The sequence below is a fragment of the Perca fluviatilis genome, chromosome 18 (assembly GCF_010015445.1).
Source record: "Perca fluviatilis chromosome 18, GENO_Pfluv_1.0, whole genome shotgun sequence".
NCBI classification, from domain to species: Eukaryota; Metazoa; Chordata; class Actinopteri; order Perciformes; family Percidae; genus Perca; species Perca fluviatilis.
This window is the reverse complement of record NC_053129.1, coordinates 22,174,239-22,199,500: the sequence shown is the minus strand read 5'-3', so window position 1 is coordinate 22,199,500 and position 25,262 is coordinate 22,174,239. Positions and strand designations below refer to the sequence as shown.

Sequence of the window (25,262 nt, the reverse complement as noted above, 5' to 3'; positions counted from 1 at the left end):
ATGAGTTGGGAACGTTACCAGTAGGTGTCCTGCCATCAATGTGTCCTTTAGCAAGGCTCTTAATCCACCCCAAAAGCGCTTCTGGAACTCATCTAAGGCCACTTGTGGAATACTGGCCATGCTAGAAAGTTCACTACAGTGATTGTTTGTAACTGTATGAATAACAAGCAGGCACAGCTCAGAAAACCTTTACAAAAAGTTATGAGAATCAAGCCTCAAATCCCTAAGATCCAGCGAAAGTTCAGCTTGGTCTTTTGGCACAGATGCATGAATGCTTAATCAAATCAGTGGTCTCAAGTTATCCAGCCAGCATGGGTTGTGTAGGCTAGAAACACCTTTAGCTGGCAGGAGCTTCTTCTGACAAGATCTGTCTGCTAAAGAGGCTTGTGCTCATGCAGTATGCTTTGATACAATACAGGTATATTTTACTGCAAGACATAGCTGGATTGTGGTCAGACTGTGGTGACACAGTCTGAAAGCATCCAGAGTTGGGGTAGTGAAGGTTGGGAGTACATTCCAGGATGGAGAGAGTGGAACAGCTCAACCCCCCCATCCTGCTTCACTGAGCCCCCTGCCCTACATTCTGAAATGTTTCCCCATTTACTTTAATGGATAACACACATCCCTGTGAGACACCCACAAATGCAAATGCAAATGTACACACACACACACCCACACACCCCACAGCATGGGCTCTGAACGCAATCACTCTCACTTCCCCACAACCATCAGCTAGACTCGAAAATCCCAGCTGTTTTGGCTATTTAAACACTCCTCACATTTTTTTTTTTTCAATTCACAGTTGGTGTTATTAACATAGATGCAGAGACAGAAATAGATGCTCTGTTGACAGTGTGGGGTCATAACATTCAGTGAGAAAATCACTCAGTTGTGGAGCTCCCCCCTCAGACCCCACACAGACAAGAATCCCACTGATGTCTCCAAGACTGATAATAACCTCAGTCCCAGTTTGAAATATGCACAAAGAGGAGGTGCTGAGTGTGATGATAATCCAATTACACAAATACACATCAATTCTCTCCTAGATTTTCATCATCACTGAATCCAACCTAAACATCTGTCACTTTTGGATGCCTGTACTAATCAAGTTTGTATGTATTTGTCTGATTAGCAGTATTTTATTACAACTACCCAGATGCAAACTGTAATAAAATGTACTAAACTGTTCAAGAGCATGTATCAGTGTTTATCTTAAATAATCAAAACTGTGTAAAATTAGACATAAAACAATACATTTAACAAAAGACATTTAAAACAATTCAACAGAATGCAATGCAGTTTAACCATTTAAGAAGGATTCTGGGTCATAATCAGCAGCTAATTTGAGTTTTTTACTCAATTTCTTTTCCTAACTCTATTACTGAAACAAATCTGAGCTGTCTTTGCACTAAAGGATATTTAGCACTGTAAACTATGTCAATTAGGATTTTGTTGCAGCAGGAACCTTTGCGTTCGTCATGGGAACATAAAATGTTTTTTTCATCAATCTGCTTCCTTCCAAAAAACCTGGGTATTATTGTGTGAGCTTGACATTACCTCTGACCCCACCAGACTAGAGCTGCCTCACTGAATGCAGATAGCTCTGTTTGTATTTCCACGTCTTAATCGGCTGGACGTGGGAGAGGCACACTGTTGAAGTCAGCACTGCCACATCATTATCTAATGTCCCACTGGGTCAACAAGGATGTGACCAATGCTGAATCATCAAATCACGCCACCCGCCTAAACTTACTCTTTCATATCAGAGTTGTGAGGTAATGGGATGCTGGGTTTGGATTGGGTCAGAGAGCTGCTGAGGTCTTGAAATGACAGAGATCGTCATTTGTTGTCGCTGACATAGAACAGAGAGAACACAGATAGTGGCAGGACCTGTCTAGACACAATTGTGACAGAAATAAAGTCAGCAACATTCAACAAGCATGTTCCCACACATGTCATGGCTGATCTAAACAATGGTGCTATCTTTAGCAGACAGCAACAACTGCTCGTACACAGCAGTTAATAAAATCAACACTTTAAGTCTATTGGGACCTGAGTAATGAATGGCATTTTGGTGAAAGATAAACTATGCTTAGCTAAAAGTAGCCCAGTTTATCCCTCTCAATATACCAAAAGCACTCTATTTAACTTTTCATGCAGTGTACAGTTGTCTTTGTTATGTGTGACAGTTACAAGTGTTTAAATCAATGTTGGGATGTCGACATTCTTTCTTTCTCAATCTCTTGCAATACATCAAAAGGTATGACTGATAGCCCTAAAGTGACAATAAGATGGAGCAAGGTGCATTCCAGTCTCTGGTGTGTGAATTGTTGTCCTGTTCAATATAGAGTTTTCCTACCTACTGTCTATATAGCATGAAAAACATGTCATCAGGACTCCTGAAACACGCCATGATGGTGGTGTACTGTGCAACAGTACACCAGTACACCACCATCAACAAACTTAACAAACTTAAGCCTTTTTTTTGAGTAGCGATAGTAGGGTCAATTAGATTGATACCAAAACAATGTAGCAATCAAACATCAAGTTCTTGGCCGAATCACTTTCAAAATTTCAACAATTTCAAAATGGACATACACCAAACGTCTCAAAATGTTGTCAGAGATTACTGTAGAACGAGTGGACGAGATAGAGTCGTTTAAAAAGAGAAGCTCTGTTTCATTCCATCCAACAACAGATAGTTTAACGAGGTCAGCACCTAACCTGCTGAATGGGCCTCTTTGATAAAGCTATCTCCATTAAAGAAGTTAATGGAGATGTGTGGGGACAAAGATAATATGGTTCAGGCATTGTAACACATACATCCCTGGTGTATTTGATATGTCCCTGAAGTGTTCTCTGTTTTGTCCATGTGAATGTTCTGATTGCACTTAATACCACTAACATCATATTTTATTGATGGCTATTAGGACTTCTTTCTCCCCTCCACAAATAGGTCCAAAGACATTGGCCCCCAGGGCTGTTAAAGTCATTGAGTTCAACACACATTACATTACATTTAGAGCACTACATTTTAAAAAGGAAATCAAACTATATTTAGTGAACAATACGCACACTTGTGAGTTGAGGCAGTAAGTGTGAGCACATAGTGGAAGGATAGTTTAGATTCTGACCTCAGTGTCACATGTTTAAGACCCTCTCCATAATGCATTGGCTTTTCAGTAAACAACCAGAACTGACTCGATTCGATTAGAAGCCATTGTGCTAAATGACGGCGCCACAGCAAAATAACACAGCAGTTTGTTTTAGCATCTGTGTGTCATTATATGCTCTATGATTTGATGCACACTCCATCACTACCTCTTTATCATTTGGGTAAAACACTACCACCTGCCTCATATAGTGCTTGTCTATCATAGGTGCTTCTGTGCCCTGTCATTGTCAGGTAATTAGACGAGCCCTAAGTGAGAGTGAATCACAACCAGTGGTATTCCGCCTAAACGTTATACTTTACCTCTTCCACAGAAAAATAACCGATGCAAACCCAAGCAGTGTGTGGGAGTTGCCGTGTTCGCATGTGTATAAGAAAGGGAGGCTTTTTTTTTCTCCATGTGTTGACAGGGTGCTGGGCCATATTAGTGGTCAGGCCTGGACAGAGATAATGACAGTGAGGTCTGGGTCAGCCTATCATCGGTCTTATCACCAAAAGTGCACGTGGCACACACGTGTATTATCTTCTGTTTAGAATGCTACTGCAACGCTTGACTCAAGCCAGGTATAGTGTGTGTGTATATATATATATATATATATATATATATATATATATATATATATATATATATATATATATATATATATATATTTATTTTTTATTTTTTATTTTTTATTATTATTTGATAAAAGAAGCCACAGTTGTTGAATGCTGTCTAAATATAAGCAGCCATTTAAGAACTTCACCTAAATAAAAAGCAATGGACTGAACCTGTCCCATCTGAGCAGACTTTTAAAATTACTTTTCTCGGGACTATTATTAGAACCAACTCTGAAAATAGACATTAGCAGGTGGGTGCTATCACAGGCTACACTGAGCAGAGAGAAGAGAAAGGGAGGACATGACAGAAAAGAGGAGAAGCAGCTCCACAAACATTTCCTTTCCTTTTTCCCTTTTACTTGATGCTTGAGGATTTTTGGCACACAGGAGCACTGAATATATATAATGTTCTAGCCGGGTTTCTTATAAAAAATACACATGCACTTGTTGCAGTTATGTGAACAGCAGTACACTCATTGGGTCCATAGATGATGATGATGAATGATGAAGTGTCCCATGTGCTCCAAAACTTTGACATTGGAGACTTTCTGGGTACAGCTGGTTATCGGTTTGACCTGCTGTCTATATTTGCTGTTACATCCAACCTGTGTCCTGTCTTCTTCTTCTGCCCCTGTCAACTTAGCCATGGTAAATGAACAGCTTGAGCCATAACATATGCAAATGCATGTCTTTAAGGGTTAAGAGTGGAGATAAAAAGAGCACAAGAGAGGAGTGATAGACACAGAGGCTGCCAGAGACACTTTTACACCAGTCTTTAAAACAAACACCTGCTGCTGTGGCTGAAGTGCCAGGGGGACATCAGAGATCCTGCAGTCTGTAACCGCAAGGCTGTCATTAGATAATGAAACTGAGCTAACAGAGCTACAACAATACAAATTATTTCAAGTCCTCAGGTCATAATTTGATATCCTGCATGGGCACACGGAAACACACAAATCAGACTTGCAGCCAGAGCTGTAGTGGAGGGTAAACGCACATAAAACACTGTTTGCCCACCTCTCAAATTCAGCACCCATGAGGATTTACGCAAAGTATACATCTGTTAGTGTCTTGAAACTAGGTTTCCTTTCTCAGTTTCTGTTGCAAATTCTAAGACTGTTTCAGTTTCAACTCACTCGAGCATCACAGGAATTAAGGGCATTTTAAACTAATTTCAAACTCTTGATTTCACTCAACCACATCCTAGAATGCAAAGCACACCTGGCTACGGGAGATGGTTAGCTAAATCCTACAAAGTATGCCTTGTAGTTGGGTCAGAATGAGGTCAAATCATGTTCCTACCACAAACAAATCGCTCAAGAATTTGTGACCGGACTGAGGACTAAAGGTTCTTGGTTCAGTTGCTTTGGTCCAGACCTTAGTACGGATGTCGTGTTCAGATTTACCTAAGCGAATTGCACCAATGGGGGAATATGAACCTGAGTCTGACTCAAACCGGACTGAGCAACGCACGTTTAAAAATGGCCTAAAACAAGCAAAGCTAGCACAAATATTTGATGGAGTCAATCAAAAATTGTTGCATCAAAAGATCTGGTCCAAATGAGCATAATTGCACCTGGTTGTAACACCGCCATTAGTGGTGTTAGTTCATTGCGATCCAAGCAACATACATGCATTCGTTGTCCCATTATCCTTAATAGGAAAAGAGGTTGTGAAGAGTTCACTTAATAGTTTTCTATATCATCTATTAGTTATTGTTTTAATTAGGGCTGTCAAACTTTAATTAATCACTGAATTTATATAGTTAATCGCAATTAATCGCATGTTTTATGATTAAAATTCTATTATTTTGCATTTCAGAACTGTTTTTAAGTACGTATTAACAATGGAAAGCAATTCTTACCAGTGTATATTGATTGGGAATCAAATGAATGCAAAGAAACGATTTTAAGATTTGTATTTGTTTATTATTTATTTATTTACTGTAAACAAAAGAAAAATGTATGAATCTAGTCACACATTTGAATCTAGAGTCAATATTAGGGTTGGGTAATGTTTGGGTTGGATACCGGTGCTAAAGCGGTACTTTTAAAATGGTACCGGTGCCTTAACGGCGCCTAAAAAAAAAGAAGGGTACTAAACAACAGTTGGGGACATTAAAGAACGGCTTGTTTATTGCTAGGGCCATACGGTCAAAATTAAATGATTTAATAATAATGTAATAAGTAGAACAATAACTTATTTCACTAGTAAATAGCAAAAACAACCACCAGATGGGAAAAGGGCATTTAACAATAACTTTGAATGCACCACGAGGCTGTAGGTTCGCACCGTCTGCGTTTTTCCGACAATGGGAGCTGCAGACTGTTACATCCCGCTGTCGGAATCCTCTACAGTGAAATACAGACAAACTTTACACCGTTTAGCTTTAGTTGTGAGCATTGTAACCATGTTTAATCCAGCTACTAGCTAGCGGTAGGCTAACGTTAGCTGCTGTTGAGTATAGTGTTAACTAGTGTCACGTGCAGCGATGTTTCTGTTTCCTGTAACATCTGTTCCAGAGCATCATAGAGAAGCGCAGGCATATCAGTGGCAGCGGAATGAGGCACCGAAATCCGCGATGCTATTCCTGCAGCAGCAGGATGTGTTATGAGGAAGTATGGCAAATTGCGGCAAAGGGTCAAAATAGTAGCCTGTTAGGCATGACGCGAAGCCGAGTGAAAATAAATTAATAAATGGCGGCATGCGATTAATGAGATAAAAAAAAATTAACGTGTTTTGCTCGTCCCTTAATCGCAATCGCGATTAATGCGTTAATGCTGACAGCTCTAGTTTTAATTGTTTCTTCATTTTGAAATATCCCTGGTTCGTTTAAAAGAAAATGTGCAATACATCTACATATGAAGCCAATAACAGATTATTAGAGGTAAAAAGATAAATGTAAGCACAACAAAAATGCAGCGGGGTAAAAGGATAGATGGAAAGAGTAGCTTTACCCACCCTTCCTTATCACTACATCCCTGAATACTGTAACAAATAAGTCGTTACCCAACAGAGTTAAGCCTTTTTTGCAGCTGAGAAGATTTGTCTTCTCAATCCCCATCTGCAGTATTTTCATTTCAGCTGCTGTAAATCTTTCCAGTATCAAACAGCTACAGAAACCCTTAGACAGTGGGCCAACTGTGGCTTACAGAGTTAAAAAATGCAATTTGATCTGTGATGGTTGTGTCTTTCTTTCACATTGCGTTGCTGCAGGGTGTTTAGTGCAGATTTGACACAAGGCAGACTAACACAAGCATACACTGACACATGGATCAACACTTGACACTTTAACTCACACACACATTATGCAGAACACCTTTTCAGAACATATTTTCAACCCCGAGACAGAAGAAGACAGAAAAGTGGTAGTGGAAGGGATGGAAAGAGGAGGGAGACAAGGAGAAAGAAACTTAAGACTTTCCATGAGGGTGATGCAGACAGATCAGCTTTAAACCAAACAATCTGAAATATTTGTATCTATTATGTCGATATACCATTTATAAGTATTACATGAGGAATACAAATGACATTTGGAAATGAGAAAGATGAGGAACATGCAGAAAGAAATTTATAGAAATAGTTTGACATTTTGGTACATAAGATAATTTGCGTTTGGATTGGCTAGGAGTAGTTGCTAGGACACCAGCGGAGACTCCACGAAGTTACTGCTCCCTGTGAAGAAATATAATTAAAACAGAGCCACACAAGCTGTTTTCTTGTTTCTTGTCTTTATGCTAAGCTAACCATCTCCTGGCTCCAGCTATATATTTACCCTTCATATGTGAGCGTCGTATCAATCTTCTCATCTAACTCCCGGCAAAAAAGTAAGCAAGCGTATTTCCAAAACTCTTGAACGATTCCTTTACATATCTGCTAATGAATTCATGCTGACAAATAACTGTGCATTGTTTCCTGAGAATTTCACTAAAGCATTTCATGCATGCAGGGTTAAGCATATGCCAACTTTATGAGGAGCCAGAGTTTACACTAAAAGTATTCTTAGTTGTTAGAGGACCACCCATGAATTCAGCAGCACTGACCTTTATAGGGCAACTGTCATATTAACACTGACAGGCATTTTATTAGGCAAATCAACAAGTAGAAATCTTGTGATCAAAACACAGAGCATTTGGCTGTCTGTAACATTTTTAAAAAGGGGTCTGTGGGACTTTAAAAAGTCTGTAAAGTCTTTGTACTTTTATCATGCAAGAAATCACATGTGGTTATTGCTACCTTTGTTCTGACATCACAACTGTTTCTGTAGCTGAATTGTTGTTGTCAAACTATAGTTACATTTATTCATCCATAATCAACACATCTTAGAGAGCGCTTTTGTATGCTAGCAGAGCTGCATTGTTATTGCATCTGTTATTTAGAGAACAAAATGCTAAAAAGCTTAGGCAATGTTTAAAACAATAGCAGACTGGAAATCAACCTCCTCGCACTTCTGGGTTAGTATTTCAATGTAGCCTACTCTAAACTTCAGTGAATCTGGCACAGACAACAACATAGTCCTGATGTGTTTGCTTGCATCAGCAAGTAACCAAAATTTTGGATTGCATAAAAGTAGCATCCCAAAATCTGTCTGGTTTGGCTACAGAGGCCAGGATTCACAGTGGCCTCACTAAACAAACACAACTTGGAGGTCTGGCTTCGCTTTGGCTGACGGACGTCATTATGCACCGTCGATTAAAAACCAACACACTGGCAGAGTGTGAGACGTCCAGCTTTTCAGTGTGGGCCTAGGGGTGGAAAATCCCCATATGACAGGGTTATACAGGAAAAGAGAGTGAAAAAGTGAAAGACACTGAAGTGAGAGCCTGAGGCTACTTTTGGCTGATATTTTTTCTCATTCGTTGGTTGAGCTGTCTAATGCCAGGATGCCAACTTACCACTTAAACAGTAACTGCATTGACAGTAAAGCTAAGTGCTCAATAGATGTTAATTTTCCTTCATTGTCAAAGAGAGCAAGTAAAAGAAGAGAGCAGGGACTATCCAGGTTTATTCAACCAGCTCTATTATTGTTATAAGTGGAGAAAAGCCAAGATCCAAACAGAGACTGCCCCCTTCAAGCATACACAAGACCTAACAGTGGTCAGACAAAACAACCACTATTACCAAGCAAATACTGTACGCCTGATTAGAGTACACATTATTTCACACTGTTCCACACAGATACGTGTAAAAAAGACAGTGTATTTGCATGACTCTAGATGGCAGAGATAATGCATTACCACACACTCAATATGAATCAATGATACACAAGTCAGCGGTTCCCACACACTTTGGCTGAAGCATGTCTACTATATCACACTTGAATCACATGAGAGCACATGGGCCACTTTGTACCAACATAAATGACTAGCTGTATTAGCACGCACGCACGCACGCACGCACGCACGCACGCACGCACGCACACACACACCTCAAGAGTAGCAGAACCCAATCGGGTGCTGGTGTCATGTTGCAGACAGGAAACAGATGGCCAGTTGGGGAAAAAAAGAAGAAGAAAAAAGCATGCCAAAGAAGGCCAGAGAGAGTACTTTCCTCCCTTTTCTTCTCCCTCCATCCCTCCTTCCATCATCCCTTCATCTTTGGTTGGAAGAAAAAGGAAGAGTGAGGCGGCGGTGGTGTTTAGAGGCTAGATCAGTGGGCTCTGGCTTGAGATCAGAGTGATGGAGTTCTCTGGGAGACTTTTAAATAACAGCCCAGCATGGCTCTACTGTACTGGGCCAGGCTGGGGCTCAAAGCCTGCAGGCTATTTAGGACTATTTAGAATATATTTTAAGCCTTCGGGGAATAATATTCCTATCAAGTACATTGTGGGTGTTGGTTTGCATATTTTTGAACATTGGACAGACCAGCTGTTTCCCCTTGCTTACAGTCTTAATGCTAAGCTAAGCTAACTGGCAACTGGTTTTAGCTCAATACTTCAAACCATAAATGTGAATATTCATACGTGTCCTTATAATATTTCAAAATAAAATTTCAGTTTACGACAACTTGGGTTTCAGTTCCGTAGCTCTGGCCATTATTTCTGAATCAGTTATGGCGAAAACTGCTAAAAAGAAGTCAAGAAACTTGAGCAGTCAGCCCAAAAGTTTTGCCACATGATATAACAACTTTGTTTGGAAGTAAAACCGAAATGTAAGAAATAATCGCCCTGAGCTGAGGAAAAGTGTGCACACAGTGATGGATATTTAATTTGGCTAAAAATGTTCAGCTGAGGGTAAGGTTTAAAGTCTGATTGTCTGACTACTCTCGTTTCTTGTCACTGCATTCCCCCATCTCAGGATTAACTTGGTGAGTACAATGTTATACAAGATAGAAATAATAGCCCAGACTATTCAATTAGATCCTAGTTACAGTACAGGCCAAAAGTTTGGACACATCTTCTCATTCAATGAGTTTCCTTTTTATTTTCATGACTATTTACATTGTAGATTCTCACTGAAAGCATCAAAACTATGAATCAACACATATGGAATTATGTACTTAACAAAAAAGTGTGAAATAACTGAAAACATGTCTTATATTTTAGATTCCTCAAAGTAGCCACCCTTTGCTTTTTTTATTAATAAGGGAAAAACTTCCACTAATTAACCCTGACAAAGCACACCTGTGAAGTGAAAACCATTTCAGGTGACTACCTCATGAAGCTCATTGAGAGAACACCAAGGGTTTGCAGAGTTATCAAAAAAAGCAAAGGGTGGCTACTTTGAAGAATCTAAAATATAAGACATGTTTTCAGTTATTTCACACTTTTTTGTTAAGTACATAATTCCATACATGTTCATTCATAGTTTTGATGCCTTCAGTGAGAATCTACAATGTAAATAGTCATGAAAATAAAGAAACACATTGAATGAGAAGGTGTGTCCAAACTTTTGGCCTGTACTGTATGCTTTAATTCTTCTTTTAATTTCTGTTTTATACTATTATTATAAAATATATAGCAATAAAGAACAGGCAGAGAAAAGTGTAGATCGGTGGTACCTGAATACCATCAGACACATTCAACAGATGACCTCTGAGGTTTACTTCCTCCAAAACAACCTCCTGACCTTTGCCAGGTCCACAGGACTGACCCATCAGCTGCTGATGACAGATAACCTTTGACTCTGAAAACAGCTATCAGAGATCAATATTGTCTTGTGTAAGGTTTCTCTCCACAGAGAACGTATTGATAAGTGGACTGACCCTGGCCGTTTGAGGTCGTGATACATCACATGTTTACTTGAGCTCTGTGTCCTGGGTTTTTCTTAGATCTCTAATCTCAGATTTTTATCATTTTGAAGCTTCTCATGCCAATTTCATGTAAGATCATCTGATGTCTAGAAAAGTCTTGAGTCAGTGACTCAAGAGAGAGAGTCAGAAGGCAATTGATTAATTTGGCTGATGTCAAGCTCCTCTTCTTAATGTTTGAGCATATGCAGCTAAACTCCAAGTGGAGGATGTTAATCTCAGGCCAGCTTGCACATAAATGTTTGATTTACAAATATGTACTAATTGCAATATGAATATCTAAACTTTCCCATTCACGCCATACATTTTGCTTTGTCAATTGTTACAAAAAATGTTTTAAAGACTGTTTAGATTGAACAGGTGCAATCTCTACATTTTTAACAAATTTACAGACATGTATATCAAAAATTAGTGTACCATTACTCTGTTACATGTATAGTATACTTCAAAGTCTACTTGATGTCAATATCGTGTATCAGTAAACCACCTTGACACTCTTCTATATTCAGCAGTAGCTATTTGTTGTAATATTGGGATAAAACCCAGCCTCTAAAAACGTAGTGCTTTATTAGAGATCACTTACACAAATTTACTTACAGCAGATGTTCTTCCTTCAAAACCTGCCTAACATCTGCAGCTAGTCATTTAATGCTTCATTCAAAAACCCTGGGCTGTAAAATCTACAGACATCATTAAGCATGTCTGCTAATTTCTAAAACCTGAAATACAGCAGTGATAAAATTACTAAGGCAACACAACCCAAAACACATGTTTTCTGTATATTGAAACCTCCTAAATGTGGGCCGACATAAAACACATGTTTAGATAGAAACCTCTTCTCAGAGTCTCTTCATTAAATTGGCACCCTTTAATCCTGCTGCATAACATTTCAACCTTTATTGGAAGTCTTTGGTTGATTGTTGAGGAGTGTTTGAGCTTTTTGAAAGTCTCCAGACTTCTAATAAGGAGTCAAGTAAGCCAAAACATAAAACACTGTTGATACAAAGAGTGCTCCGTCTCTCCTCCTCTCTGTCTTTGTCTCTCTTTTTGTTCCTGTCAATTATGTCATAAAAAAGCACTGTAAATTGGCCAAAGCACGCCAACAATGGTTCATACATTTCAAACTATATGCTGATGATTAACTACTTGAAATGTGTTATACTGTAAATGTCTCTCCCTCTCTGAGCCAACGGCCCTTTCTTTTTTTCTACCATGCCACTAAATCCTCCTCTAAATCAAGTTTCTCTGCCTTCTCCGGTCCGTGCAGCACATGTTGCTGGACTCATAGCGATCCTTCCCTCTTTTAGAACAAATTGAGTTTAATGGGGGTGAGGAAGGGTGAGCTGAGGGGGAGGAGAGGGAAAGGAGAAGGGAGGGCTGTAAAACTCACCACATGCTATTCCATGCCAATCCCCTACGAGGAGAACACAGCAGCATTACCTCTTTTACCAAATCCAACAGTAATATGTACTGGCCAGAACCAACACCTACTGAAACAGGAAATCACTGCATGGCTAAAAAACATGAGGGATTTAGTCTTCAAATGGAATTTTCTTCACACACTTTGTTTTAGAGAAATACAAGATTATAAAATTGAATAAAAAAAATAAAAGAAATTCGGAACAATCCTGTTTGTATTCATATGTACAGAAACTATTTGTGTAGTTACTGCCGTTGTCAGAGAACAGTTTACCCCTTCACTGACTTTTAAACTGTCACAACTTCCACTATACATGCAGAGTCAAACACCATCAATCTTTTTGACCCATTTCTTATACACACAAACCTGGCCGTACAGGCAAGTGAGCAAACATACACACACACCTTTGGCAAAACACTGACATAACACACATAGTTGGTATGCACCTCAACACTGGCCTTTTTTGCTCTGCTCATGGTGCAATGCTCTGGTTTATTTAACAGGACTACTGTGAAAGTTCTTCTAAGGCCAGCACAAACAGGAAAAAACACTCACGCACGCACACATGCAAGTGCACACACCCACACACCCACACACACACCCACACACACACACACACACACCACACACACACACACACACACACACACACACACACACACACACACACACACACAGGGCAGCGTCCTTCACCCTGACCAGGTTGCCTTAGAGAGAAAATTAATTTTCCTGGGTGAGCATGGCTTGCTAAAGGGCAAAAAAAAAAAAACAGAAAGCCTGTTGAATAAAGCCATTCAAGAAGTTCTCTGGCACTGTTCAAATCTTCCAGACTTGAGCATGAACTGGACACACACATGCTGTGGATAAGTGCATACTGCAGCTACCAATCTACTGTAATGCTTTTTATCAATGCAAAGTCCCCTTTTTATGAGATGAATGTGAAAACTAGTGTTAAACTTGGCACATGCATCATTCTGCACAGCGTAGCTCAAACTTCCAAGTGAAGTAATATTAAGCAAAACATATTTGTGGGTGGAGGGGGGGCTTTAAAATCTAATCCACAGACAATGTATGCAATGTGTTAATGGGAATAAACAACTCTGGGATAAATGATTCTCCTGCTTTGTTTCTCTGCTGCATCGTGACTTATGTGTGTTTTGGATCCTCAGGTGTTCATATCTGTGTGTGCTCCCATGTGTACAGACCATGGGGCATTTTTTCCCTCTCCCACCTCACTGACCTTTTGAATCTAGCAGGATCCAGGGGACTTACCCCCACAATCTCACTGAGAGATAAATGACTCCCTTCAAAAGCACAGAGTATTGGCCCAAGAGGAAAGGAAAAATTGTTGTAGATGAACTAGTAAGTAAAGGGCTCTACCCTTTGGAAGCAGAACTATAGTCTGTAGAGTCAGCTTGTCAACAGAGAATTATGGTGTATAATAAGTAAGACTGGGGGTCCTTTCAGCTATTATACTTGGGACAGTAAAAGAGAGGGGGGAGCTGGGGCCAAAGCCATACAGATAATGGTGTGATGAGGATGTATACAGTAGGTATTACTGAGATGATGGCAGGGGGGAAGTATAGGGTGAGCTATGGGGGACAGGAGAACCCCACCATCCCCTGCAAGCAGCTGCAAGTTATTTTTTTGGGGAGGTGGGTGGGGGGGGCACATCTGCTTCAGCTATCAGGAGACCCCCTCACAAAATGACTTGTGTTTTTTAGAGCAAGACTTGTTCTAGAAGGAAGGAAGAAGGAAGGAAGGAAGGAAGGAAGGAAGGAAGGAAGGAAGGAAGGAAGGAAGGGCAATAGTAGGAAGGAAGGAAAAAAGAAAACACCCCTCTAGAAGAGTGGAAGCCATTAGGAATGCATGCTGAGTTTCAAAAACAGAGAACAGAGAAGAAAAGGATAACAAAAAATCAAATCAAGGGTAAAAAAGATGGGGGTTGGAAAGGAAAGAGAGCTTTGCTTTACTGTGAGAGAACCAGGCCAAAGCTTAGTACAGTGCCAGGTTCCATTCAGACTAGACAAAGTAAATAAAACCACTTGATGAAAACGAGCAAAAGGAAGCCAATGGATGGCGGAAAAAGCGCTCCAATTAGGGGGGAATGAAGCTATGTCATGTTATAAGGATGAAAGGACAGGAAACGAGAAGGTCTGACTTTCTGTTGTCTGTTGTTTTGAGCAGTTGGCTTTATCTGATGGCCGGACACAGATTTACACAGATTATCACAGCGTTGTAAACATGAAGTCACATCTCTGTGTGTGGGTGAAAAGGGGGAGAAACGGACAACTATTCATCGTCCCCATTAATCATTTCTACGGTCATCTCAATTGTCCCCTCCATCTCATGGATCCAGACTGCTAATCTGACATATTAAACAAAAAGGAAGTTAACATCCAGCTAATGAATATGAGCGCTGGAGCAGGCTGGGCTTATTCCTGTTCCTGTTCCTGTGCCGTCAGCCTCTGGCCCGCCCTCTCTTCTCGTAACCCAAACCACATACTAATTCATGAATTACAAACAAAGAGTCCCTTGTGGTTTGGGAGGGACCAGGCCGGCACTGCAAACGGGCGCTACAGCTGAACGGCTACGTGTCAATTACAGGGAAACCTGGCTGACAGGGAGAGGTAGGTGTGGATGCATGCTAACAGGCTCACACACACACGCTCACAAACAGGGAGGCAGGAGCACAGGCCTACTGTATGAACACATTCACAACACACACACGCACAACACACACACAACACACACACTTTGGAAGCCATCTGAGCAATTTTGTCATTTTGGAGCCCAGGAACTGACTACGCCATTGTCTGGTGTAAGCAGCTTGCTGGGTTTCTCGGCCCTGTTTACAAGGGCTGACATGCGTTAAGGTGGTGGGCATGCACCACTGGCATTTAAGGCAGGCTGAATTGTGGGAGACGTTGCTACAATTGTGCATGTGGATTAAACACTGAACATGTTTTGAGTTTAGCGTCAGATAGGAAGGAACCCATCTGCTTTCCACCGATATGAGGCTTATCCTGGTTCAGCTCAGTTAATTATATGAAGATAAACTGAATTTATGGAATTACAGAATCTCTTGTTGGGGCGATCTCTAGCTGGTCTCTAGGCTGAGTCCTTGGCCCGGGCCTGGGGTGCGCATCCGACCCACGGCACTTCGCTGCATGTCATCCTCCCCCCTCTCCTGTCATTCTCCAGCTGCTCTATAATAAAAAAAAAGGTAATAAAAGCCCAAAATATAACCTCAAAAAAGGCTCTCTTGTGAATCTTTTACAACCTAATTTGTTTCATTTCATTGTGATATAGATCAAGGCTGAAGCACAGGGGAGACCGCGCCTTTGCAGTAGAAGCCCACAAACTCTGGAATGAGTTGCCTCTACATATTAGGCTGGCCCCTACACTGCCTGTTTTCAAATCCCGTCTTAAAACATATTTTTATTCCCAGGCTTTTAACCCATTAGAATAGTTGCCTTTCTATATTATTGTCATTTTGCTGTTAAACTGTCTTTTTGTTGTTTTTGTTTTCACTGTGTTATTTCTATATATTAGTTTTTTTCTGATTGTACAGCACTTTGGTCTACTGTTGTTGTTTTTAAATGTGCTTTATAAATACATTTGGATTGGATATGGATATAGATTTCATCACATCACCCAGCCCTACAAATATTTTCAAACCAATAAGACCAGAGATGAAGCAAAAAAAGTGCTGAAATGATAAGTCAATTATTTAATTAGTCAAAAAGCAGAAAATGAATGGGAGACTATTTTGATAATTGATCATTTCAGTTGTTTTTCAAGCAAAACATATTTTCTCTGTTTTATTTCATTAATTGAATATCTTTGGGTTTTGAAGGGCTGGTCGGACAAAACAAGAGCTCTGAAGACGTCATCTTGGGCTCTGCAAGTTGACAACTAGAGATGGCCCGATACCATTTTTTGCTTCCTGATACCGATTCTGATACCTGAACTTGCGTATCGGCCGATACCGAGTACCGATCCGATACCAGTGTGTCATATATTTTATTATGTTTTAACAACTGTATACTACTATCCCTGTATGGATGTGATATTATTTCTATCTTTGTTGTCTGTCTGGTTCAGGTTAAACTCTTTGTGAAACATGAACAAATACAAACAATGAATGCCGTAGAACTTGCTTTTATTATCCAGTTTGACAGTCAGTTATAACGGAAAAAGACCATAAATAAACTACTTTAACGTAGATTTTCTTTAGGGCTTTATTACGTGGTAATACGTGGTTCCCAATACCGATACCAGCGTTTTAGGCAGTATCGGAGCCGATACCGATACTGGTATCGGAACATCTCTATTGACAACCTTTTATCATTTTCTGATATTTCATAGAGAAAATGGTTAATTGATTAAGGAAGAAATTAATCAGCAGATTAACTGATAATGAAAGCAGTTAAGTGACATCTTTTCAGTGAGCTCAACCCTGCTGCCTGCTCCGAGTCAGCACCAGTATTTGCATTGTGTGAACGCCTCGCTGCCGCTTGCTGTTGGTTTTACTGTATTATGCACCCGGTGGTTAATTACAGTGGAGTCAAACTCCTGCCAGCAGAGCCTGTTCTCTACTAGCAGCTCATTAGGAAAACAACACTGACCATCTATGGAGAAACACGCACGCACACACACACACACACACACACACACACACACACACACACACACACACACACACACACACACACACACACACACACACACACACACACACACAAGAGGATACATGAAAAAAGGATTTTCACTGTTCCTTTTAAAAGCTATCAACGCTGAGTGGGGTGTTGTCAGGTATCAGTCTTGTCATGTGCATGTGTGTGCACTGTTGTCTGTATGTAAGTGATCTCACACTGTTGTTACCTCATCTGTCCACACGTGAACCCTATAGTTCCCTGTCAGTCTAATCTAGTCAGTCAACTTGGCAAGTCTCCCACTCAGCTCCTGAGCACTTGTTTCCTCCCTCACGTTTCACACACACCATCTTCCAAATAAATAACACACTCACACCAATGTATCCGCTCTTACGTTCTTACATCCTCAACAGCGAGAGCTGAGACAGCAGTGACATTCCTGAGTGCATCGCCAGACGAAGCTACACAACATGCAAAAGGCAAAAAAACAGAGTCTTGTGACGGATTAAATATGCAGAGAAAATTACTTTTAAAGATTCAAAGTTTAAAGCTTCTAGATGGACAACAGGAGGGATGATCCCACTTCTCAAATAACACAAAAGTCTCACAACTGTAGCACAGAAACCAACAGGCAAAAGTTGATGACGCAGATGACGAAGTGACACTTACACACACATAGCTGAATGGAAAATCCTCCGAGGTCCAGGCAGTAACTTTCTCTCTGAGCGTGTGTTTGTGTCTGTCTTGTCAAACAATGCTCCCTCCTCCCCCTCTCCGTCCCGCCAGGAGAGCTGGGACTAGCTTCGCTGTAAAAACAAGCGCTCACGTGAATAGTCCACCGTGGGTCCGACCACAATAAAAGAGCACAGCCAAAAAAGGAAAAGAAAGAAGGGAGGGAATAAAAATTAAATAAAAAGGGTTAGCCCCTTTAAGAAGGTATGCTCTTTTAGGATGACTTCCCTCTTTTTAAGCCAAACGGAGTATGAAGAGAGTTTCCTCTTCTTAACTTCTTCTCATCCAGAGAGAATAAGGCTTTTCTAATGCTTCTCCTCTTTTAGTTTTCCCTTCCTTCCTGCTCTCTGGGAGAGAGAAAGTTAAACCCGGCTTTAGACAACTGGAATGTGACAGCAGGAGAGAGCGAGGGAGAGAGAATGAGGTGGTGAGGGAGGGCGCGAGAGAAAGAGAGAGAGAGGGAGACAGAAGCAGGGGCATGTAGTGTCCACCTACACAGCCCACTGCTGTGTGAGTGAGTGAGCAGTCACAGAGAGGTAGGAAGGGGAGGGAAGGAGCACGAAAAAGAGGAGGAGGGGGCTGTGTGTGTATGCATGAGTGTGTGTGAGAGGGAGTAAAAGAGAGAGAGATGAAAAAGAGTGCAGCTCCAGGATGTGACCTGAGAATTTCATTCAGCTCAGATTGGAGACCAGGGACTGTGATGTGTAAGAGCTGGAACATGCTGCTCCTGCATGGCTGCATGTAAGCCAGCGTGCATGGTCGGGTTGGGCCATATGACCATATATGCCATGAGACAATATAAAGCTAAAAAGGGTTTTTCACACTGTCCCTATCTGCCCCTTTATTATCTCTGGTTAAATTAAGCCATTGTGGGCACTGTTGCAAATCAATGAGCAGGACTGCTTGATTGCAATGTTGGGTTTTTATAGAGAAGTGCATTTATTTGTCGGGTATTTTATCCACACATTTTCTTGATTGATTTACCAGAAAATGTACTACTTGTGACAATACTGACATATTCCACGATAGAGAATTGAAGCGAATATCGTGAATGCGGTTTTCCAATTTGTCGGAAGTTGGATCAACCAATCAGCTTGTTGGACGCTCAGAGCTGTCTATACCTTGTTGAAATTTGGGAAAGCATTTACATTTCTTTTGCCATTGGGCTCATGTGTTTAGGGCTCAAGACTTTAGGAGATCCATACACAATGACATGGTATCTGTCTTCAAGCTATGTTTAGAGAGAATGTGCTTTTTGTTCCCTACAATTTGGATAAAAATAGGTAAAACAAAATGTATTTAATTAAAAGGTATGCTGTGGAGTTATCTTGTAAACAAACATTTATAATAAAAATAAGTTATATTTACATTCAGTGTTTTCTCACCTGTTTCTTTCTCATAAAACATTTGTAAAGCTGATATCTCAAACATATTAAATCTTGCATCGTTTAGACCCGCGTTTGCTAGATTGCGGTCTTCTTCCTCCTGGCGCATTGCTTTATCGGCACTATTTTGCTGCGAACTGTCAATCGGTGGTAGAGCTTGAAACCATCAGGAGGAGTTGTGTTGCTGAGCGTGTGCATCCTTGTGTGCGTGCATGTGATTCAAACAAAACAGGGACCCGGTCTTAAAAACATTGCTCAGTGGTGCTACTAAGGGTCAAAAACTACACAGGGGGACTTTAATTGTAAAAACTGTATTGACAAAATACAACATTCACAAATCAAAATTACTTATTTTAGTAAATTGACTATTCAAACAAGAAAGCTGAATTAGATAGAAAGAATGTGCTGTTTATTATGTTTTTATATAAAGACATCTCCCCAGGCTACTGTTGTTGATCATTGTAAATGAAGGTGAAGCAGAAATATTTGGGAGGTGTGCACGTTGACTCCTTTGCGAGCCTCTGAGACCTATAGTTACCCAGAACACCGTTCTCTGCGTGGATCACTAATTCTACCCTCTCCCTTCCTCTCTCCTTCTCACTCTGTCCTCATTCACCGCAGGAGGAAAACTGAAACCAGCCACAGACTGGAAAGCATTAGTCTGCCCCCCACCCCCCCACCCATCTCTCCAATTCAACACACTCTATGTACAAACGAAAACAAGAACGATAGATCATCACAAAAAGAGTGGAGAGTTGTGTTCGCCGTGAGCAGAGTGACACGAAAACAGTAGTGTACACAGTTTCTGACTTTGTGAAGCCGACAAAGTTGGCAGCCAGTTCTTGTCCAGAGCTTTGCTTATTTTGCAGTTTCCAGCCCAACAAAGAAGCAGTTGCTCATTTGGGAAAACAGGCCAAGTAAAAAACCACAGGACGGCAGTGAGAGGGGGAGATGTTGTGATGTTTGTGTGTACAGTGTTTGTGCATTCAGTTTGTGCATGTAGTGTATAATCCATTTATGCTTGTTTTAATGTGTGTATGGACTGTATGTCTGTACATGTGTTTTTGTGCAAACATGACTGGATATTAACTTGACTGCATGCTCCTATTATACTACATTTCTAAAGCAGACAAACAGCCTAAAGCCAAACGCAGAACATTCCTCTGCTCTGGAAAGCGCTTCCTATGTTGGGGGCTGGAACGGTTACAGGGACATAAGTGGCTTTGACTAGCGGCAGCAGAGCGACAGACCCCAAAATGATCATTAGAGAGGCCCCTCTGTCTCCCTGTTCCCATACAATCCAGTGCCAATGAGACCTATAGCCTCACTAGAAGTGCCACAGAGGCCAGGTCGGACTGAATGGTGAGTATTGAGACAGTAGGACAGACAGGAGGGAAGATAGACATTGATTATGTGCAATGTCATGAGACTGTCTGCACAATGAAGATAAGGGGGATCAAATAATCACTAAAAAAGCTCAAAAGTACAAATCTCCACCTCATGCCACTGATAACACACTTAGCAACGACTACAATAAATACATCCACCATATAATAAAAACAGTTTCTAACCATAAACATAAAAGTACAAATTTAGCATCTACTATGCTAATACTTTAGGACATGACTTTCATCATCAAGGAGTCAAAGACACTTCATAAGCAAACTTAGTAATCAAATTCTTTACTTGAGCAAAAGTAGCAATACTACAATATAAAAAAACTAATCACATGTTTTGTATCTACATTATTTTTGTAAAGTACCTGTAACTGTTGAATCAACGTAGTGGAGTAAAAAGTATTTCCCTCTGAACTGTAGAGGAATAAAAGTATAAAGTAGTATGAAATGGAAATACTTGAGTAAAGTATCTCAAATGTATACTTGAGTAATCAGTTGTATTGCACCACTGGTCCTCATTGATTGAACCATTGAAACTTGATACAGTATTATCACTGCATGGGATTATCTTGTGTTTCAGGTGATGATGCACATTTTGCCAACAGAACTGATGAGCCTCTTGAACACCCCCAAAGTTTGAGTTCATCATACTCATAGAGTACTGGAAGTTGGCTCCGCGCCTACAGTATCATGCAGCAGTCACCTGTGTTATCTGTCTGTATCAGTACAGCTCTCTGTTGTCTCTCCCCTGTGTTTACTAAGCAGTCTGTAGATAGTGGAATCAAAGTGTCTGGCTGGCACACAGTCTAGTTTACGTTTACAGTTTTGTCTATTTTCATTAACGGAACTTTTTTAAGTTTTGGTAGCATGACACAACACAAAGTGAATAGCGACGGATACAAAACCCTGGACAACTGGCTCAGGGGGAAAAGGAAAATGAGTTCTGAGAACACTCTTAACTCCCATTAGTCATATGTACTGAAACAAGAAAAAAAGGCTTTGTGGACGTTTTTTACACCAACAGGCAAAATGATTAGAAACTAAGGGTCCAAGTAAGGAGTTACAACTCATCTCTCTACTGTGATGTAGCAAGCAGCAATCAGCCATTTCGTTTTGCTTAAGTTTCTTTCGCCTGAAGGGTTTGCTCAATTTTTACCTGCATTGCAAACAAGCACAATTTAGAAACACTTCATAAGCACCACACCAGATACTGTAATGAGCCTTGTTTATTCACGGTTTATTTTACTCATCTTATTTTAAATTGAATATAATACAATTCAAACTCTTTTTTTGTAACATTAGCATTAATTTAAATTTTATTTATAGTATCAAATCACAACAGGAGTTCACAGGACACTTTAGAGATAGAGTAGGTCTAGACCACACTCTATAATTTACTAAAACCCAACAATTTTGCCCCCAAGAGCAAGCATTTGGTGCAACAGTGGCGAGGAAAAACTTCCCTTTTACAGTCAAAAACCTTGGACAGACCCTGACTTTGGTGGGCGGCCATCTACCGTTGCCGGCATGGACACAGAGACACGGATACAGATATACAGATATGGAGAAATATGATTCATAGTAATTATAGCATTATTTTTTGGGGGCTTTTCCCTTTATTATAGAGTGACAGTGGATAGACATGAAAGGGGGAGAGAGATGGGGGATAACACGCAGCAAAGGGCAGCAGGTTGGACTCGAACCTGGGCCACTGCAGTAGTCAGCCTACATGGGGCGAACGCTCTTACTGGGTGAACTAGAGGCCGCCCCAATAAACTTTTTCTTTGAACAGATTTAGATTAAGTTGCATTTTATTTCAAATGAAATAAGAAGACTTTAAAGGATTAGATTTTAAACAGTGCAACAGCCTATACTGTAGAATTAACTTCAGATTAGGTTGTGTTACACAAGGGAGCTGCCACCTGAAATAAAACTCTAAAAAGCATCTTGGGAAGCAGTTACCAGTTCAGTGGATTGCTCAAAGGAACTATATACTATATACTAAATCAATCACTCCCCATGCCCAAATTTATATTTTTCCTCAGATAGTCAGAGACATGAACCAGTCCACTTCCAGCTCTAACCTTGAGGCTATCACCGTCGGAAATGGTGGACAGAATGGAGACAGAAGAAAAACAAGGAAGACAGATGAGATGAAAGGCAGTGAGTGTGCAAGTTGTGAGGGTGACATGGACAAGGAAATGGAGAACATTGAAGGGGACAGAGTAAGGAAAAGACTGCAGACACCGATCACGCATAGCGAAAAAGACAACATAGGTGTGAGTCGAGAAAATAAAATAAAGCAAAGAGAGAAAAGTCAGGGAAGCTGTGAGGACCTAAAAGGGAATTTAACACCTTGTCCATTTTGTTCAAGGTGCATTTAATCTGATTAACCTTCTTACAGACCTTCCCTCAGGGCCAGTGACCACATCGGTTGGGTATTAAACTAGATTTGTAATGTATGCCTACGCTGCTTATAGCAGAGTTTGTTTGAAGGAGGGAACACTACCAGAATTAAGGTGTGATTTCAAACAGTTTTTTATTTGCTTGCACGCATTTGCGCCAATGTGTGTGTTGTGCTTCATGTTGCCAAATCAGCCAGCAGATACCAGATGATGCAAATTGATGAGACACGGTGCAGGGGCCAGACATCAGCTGACTGAATATGCTGGCAAAGCACAGTCCCACAACCCGTCGTGTCAGCATTTCACCACGGCGACAGCGTGTTCCCGCCAAACAATTCCCTCCATGTTACTCGTCTTGCTCTGGAGACCACACCCTGGGTGGCTTCAACTTTCAGCTAGTTACTTTACAGACTTTAGAGATTATATCATACTGTACCAATCAAACTCAATGCCTTTTATGGGCATTGGCTGGATCAACCATTACCACTATTAATGCAACACACACAAACACACACACACACACACACAGGTCAGCTGAGGTCACGTGCTGTGTGTTTTCTCGCAGCAGTGTTCCTGAGAGTGCCAGCTGCGGCTGTTATCCATGCAGGGTTTCTGCAGAGTCAGGTCTGTGTTACGAGGCTGGGGAGCATTTAGAGAGGCCACTTCATTCCTTTCTGCTTGCCTCTCCACTCTCTAAAATCAGACACACCACGGATCACACTTGGGTCAAAGACTGTTTCCAAACACCTTTTTCTGGTTCTTGGTTGGTTTTACCCTAATAAAACCATGTGTGAGGTGGGTCATAATGATGCAATGAGAGACAGAATACTCTGACGTTACCACCAAAGTATTTGAGGGTGAAGTCAGGCCATTTCCTTTCCATCCTGTGATTGCCAATCTACTTTGTACAATTGGATTGTAGTTCACCACACCCAATCGGGCTGTGCACTCAGGTGAAAACATTCTCAAAGCATTCATTGTTTCTTTTCGGCTAACAAGGTACAGCTTCAACATATTAAGTAAAAAATGGACATGGCTGGCATTAGGACAGCACACACATGCTTGGATCAATGATTGACTAAAATGAGCCACACATGACCCCAACTGTTATGCGGGATTTTTTTGTTTCATGGAAGGTGCTTCAATCAAGTTGTACATTATCTAATCAAGCAGCATGAAACAACCCTGAAATGAAGCTTCCTAAGAAATACAGTCTTGAAATAAGTCCATAGGGAGGTTGAAGGGAAAAAAAACTGTCTTTGCTTTATAAACCAAAAGTAAGTTTTGTTTTTATCACACTCAATTAATAAAGGTTCTCTTGAGAATCACGGCCACAACAATTTCTTGATAGAAAAGACTTCAATAATGTAATACATCAATTTGTAACTCAAATTTCTCTGATTTGAGAAACTAGAAATCTACCTGAAAACTGTCATTAACAAACTATGTGTGCAAACCTGTGTACTGTATGTGTCAGATTAGAGATACTGGAAAAAAAAGTGTTCATTTCCCCGTCCACAGTATTGAGTGTGTGTTTGCCTTCAGTCCTGCAGCTATAGGATGAGCTATAAGGGAAAGTGACAGGGCCCAGCAGCAGCAGCAGCAGCTACTGCCTGCCTGGCTGGACTGCAGTTCCACAAAACTGTGCCAAAATAAACATCTTTCCCACTGTCTCCTCTGCTGAAATGACATGAATGTGTGCAGGGGAGCTGGACGAGTGTGTGGCTTGCAGCGGTCACATGTGTGCCTCAAGTATCTTTGCGCATGTATATTTGTGTGTATGCGTCTGTGTGTATGTCTGTATAACCAATTGGGATAATCCAAACCCTCAAGCTTCTGAATTACATCTTTATCTTCCTCTATTTTCCCCGGTTACATCTAAATCAGCCCCCACGAGCCACATGTGGGCTGACAGAGCCTCTGCTCCTCGGACTGTGTCCATTACAAACACCACAGTCCAGTGACCACACCTCTGTCAGTCCCCTGCAGTTCAGTCTCTAAAGCTCCTGCAATATCCTTTTTAAGACGACGGAAAAATTAAACAATTGGTGAAAAACGAAGAGGGAAAATTTTCTTTTAAAACCAGCTTGGACAATAAAGGAAATTATAGCATTATATTTTAGTGAATCTTATGAAGTGACTTTTGACAACCACCAGAAATCTAATAGTATTACGTTTGTTTTCTATAAAACTCCTACATTGAAAGATCAAATTCAAAATGACTTTTTGTAGAGTTTAGTGTGGA

General features: G+C 40.7%; 1 protein-coding gene and 1 long non-coding RNA gene across 6 annotated transcripts in view; one reads left to right on the top strand and one right to left on the bottom strand.

Moving 5' to 3' along the window:
* LOC120546953 (protein eva-1 homolog A) overlaps positions 1-25,262 on the bottom strand; it is a 78,637-nt gene that overhangs the window by 11,977 nt on the left and 41,398 nt on the right. Inside the window, exon 1 of one of the 5 annotated variants that reach the window (XM_039782242.1) lies at positions 17,768-18,016. The exons of 1 other annotated variant lie outside the window; for it this stretch is intronic. The gene's annotated coding sequence lies outside the window, so the exon portion shown is untranslated. Of the gene's footprint in view, positions 1-15,517; positions 15,592-17,767; positions 18,017-25,262 lie in introns of those variants that run through there. 3 more of the 5 variants (XM_039782237.1, XM_039782241.1, XM_039782236.1) reach the window with 3 other exon arrangements.
* LOC120546956 lies at positions 14,904-16,214 on the top strand. The gene is made up of 3 exons (XR_005637004.1): positions 14,904-15,070; positions 15,520-15,666; positions 15,753-16,214. It is a non-coding gene; the product is annotated as an uncharacterized LOC120546956 (long non-coding RNA).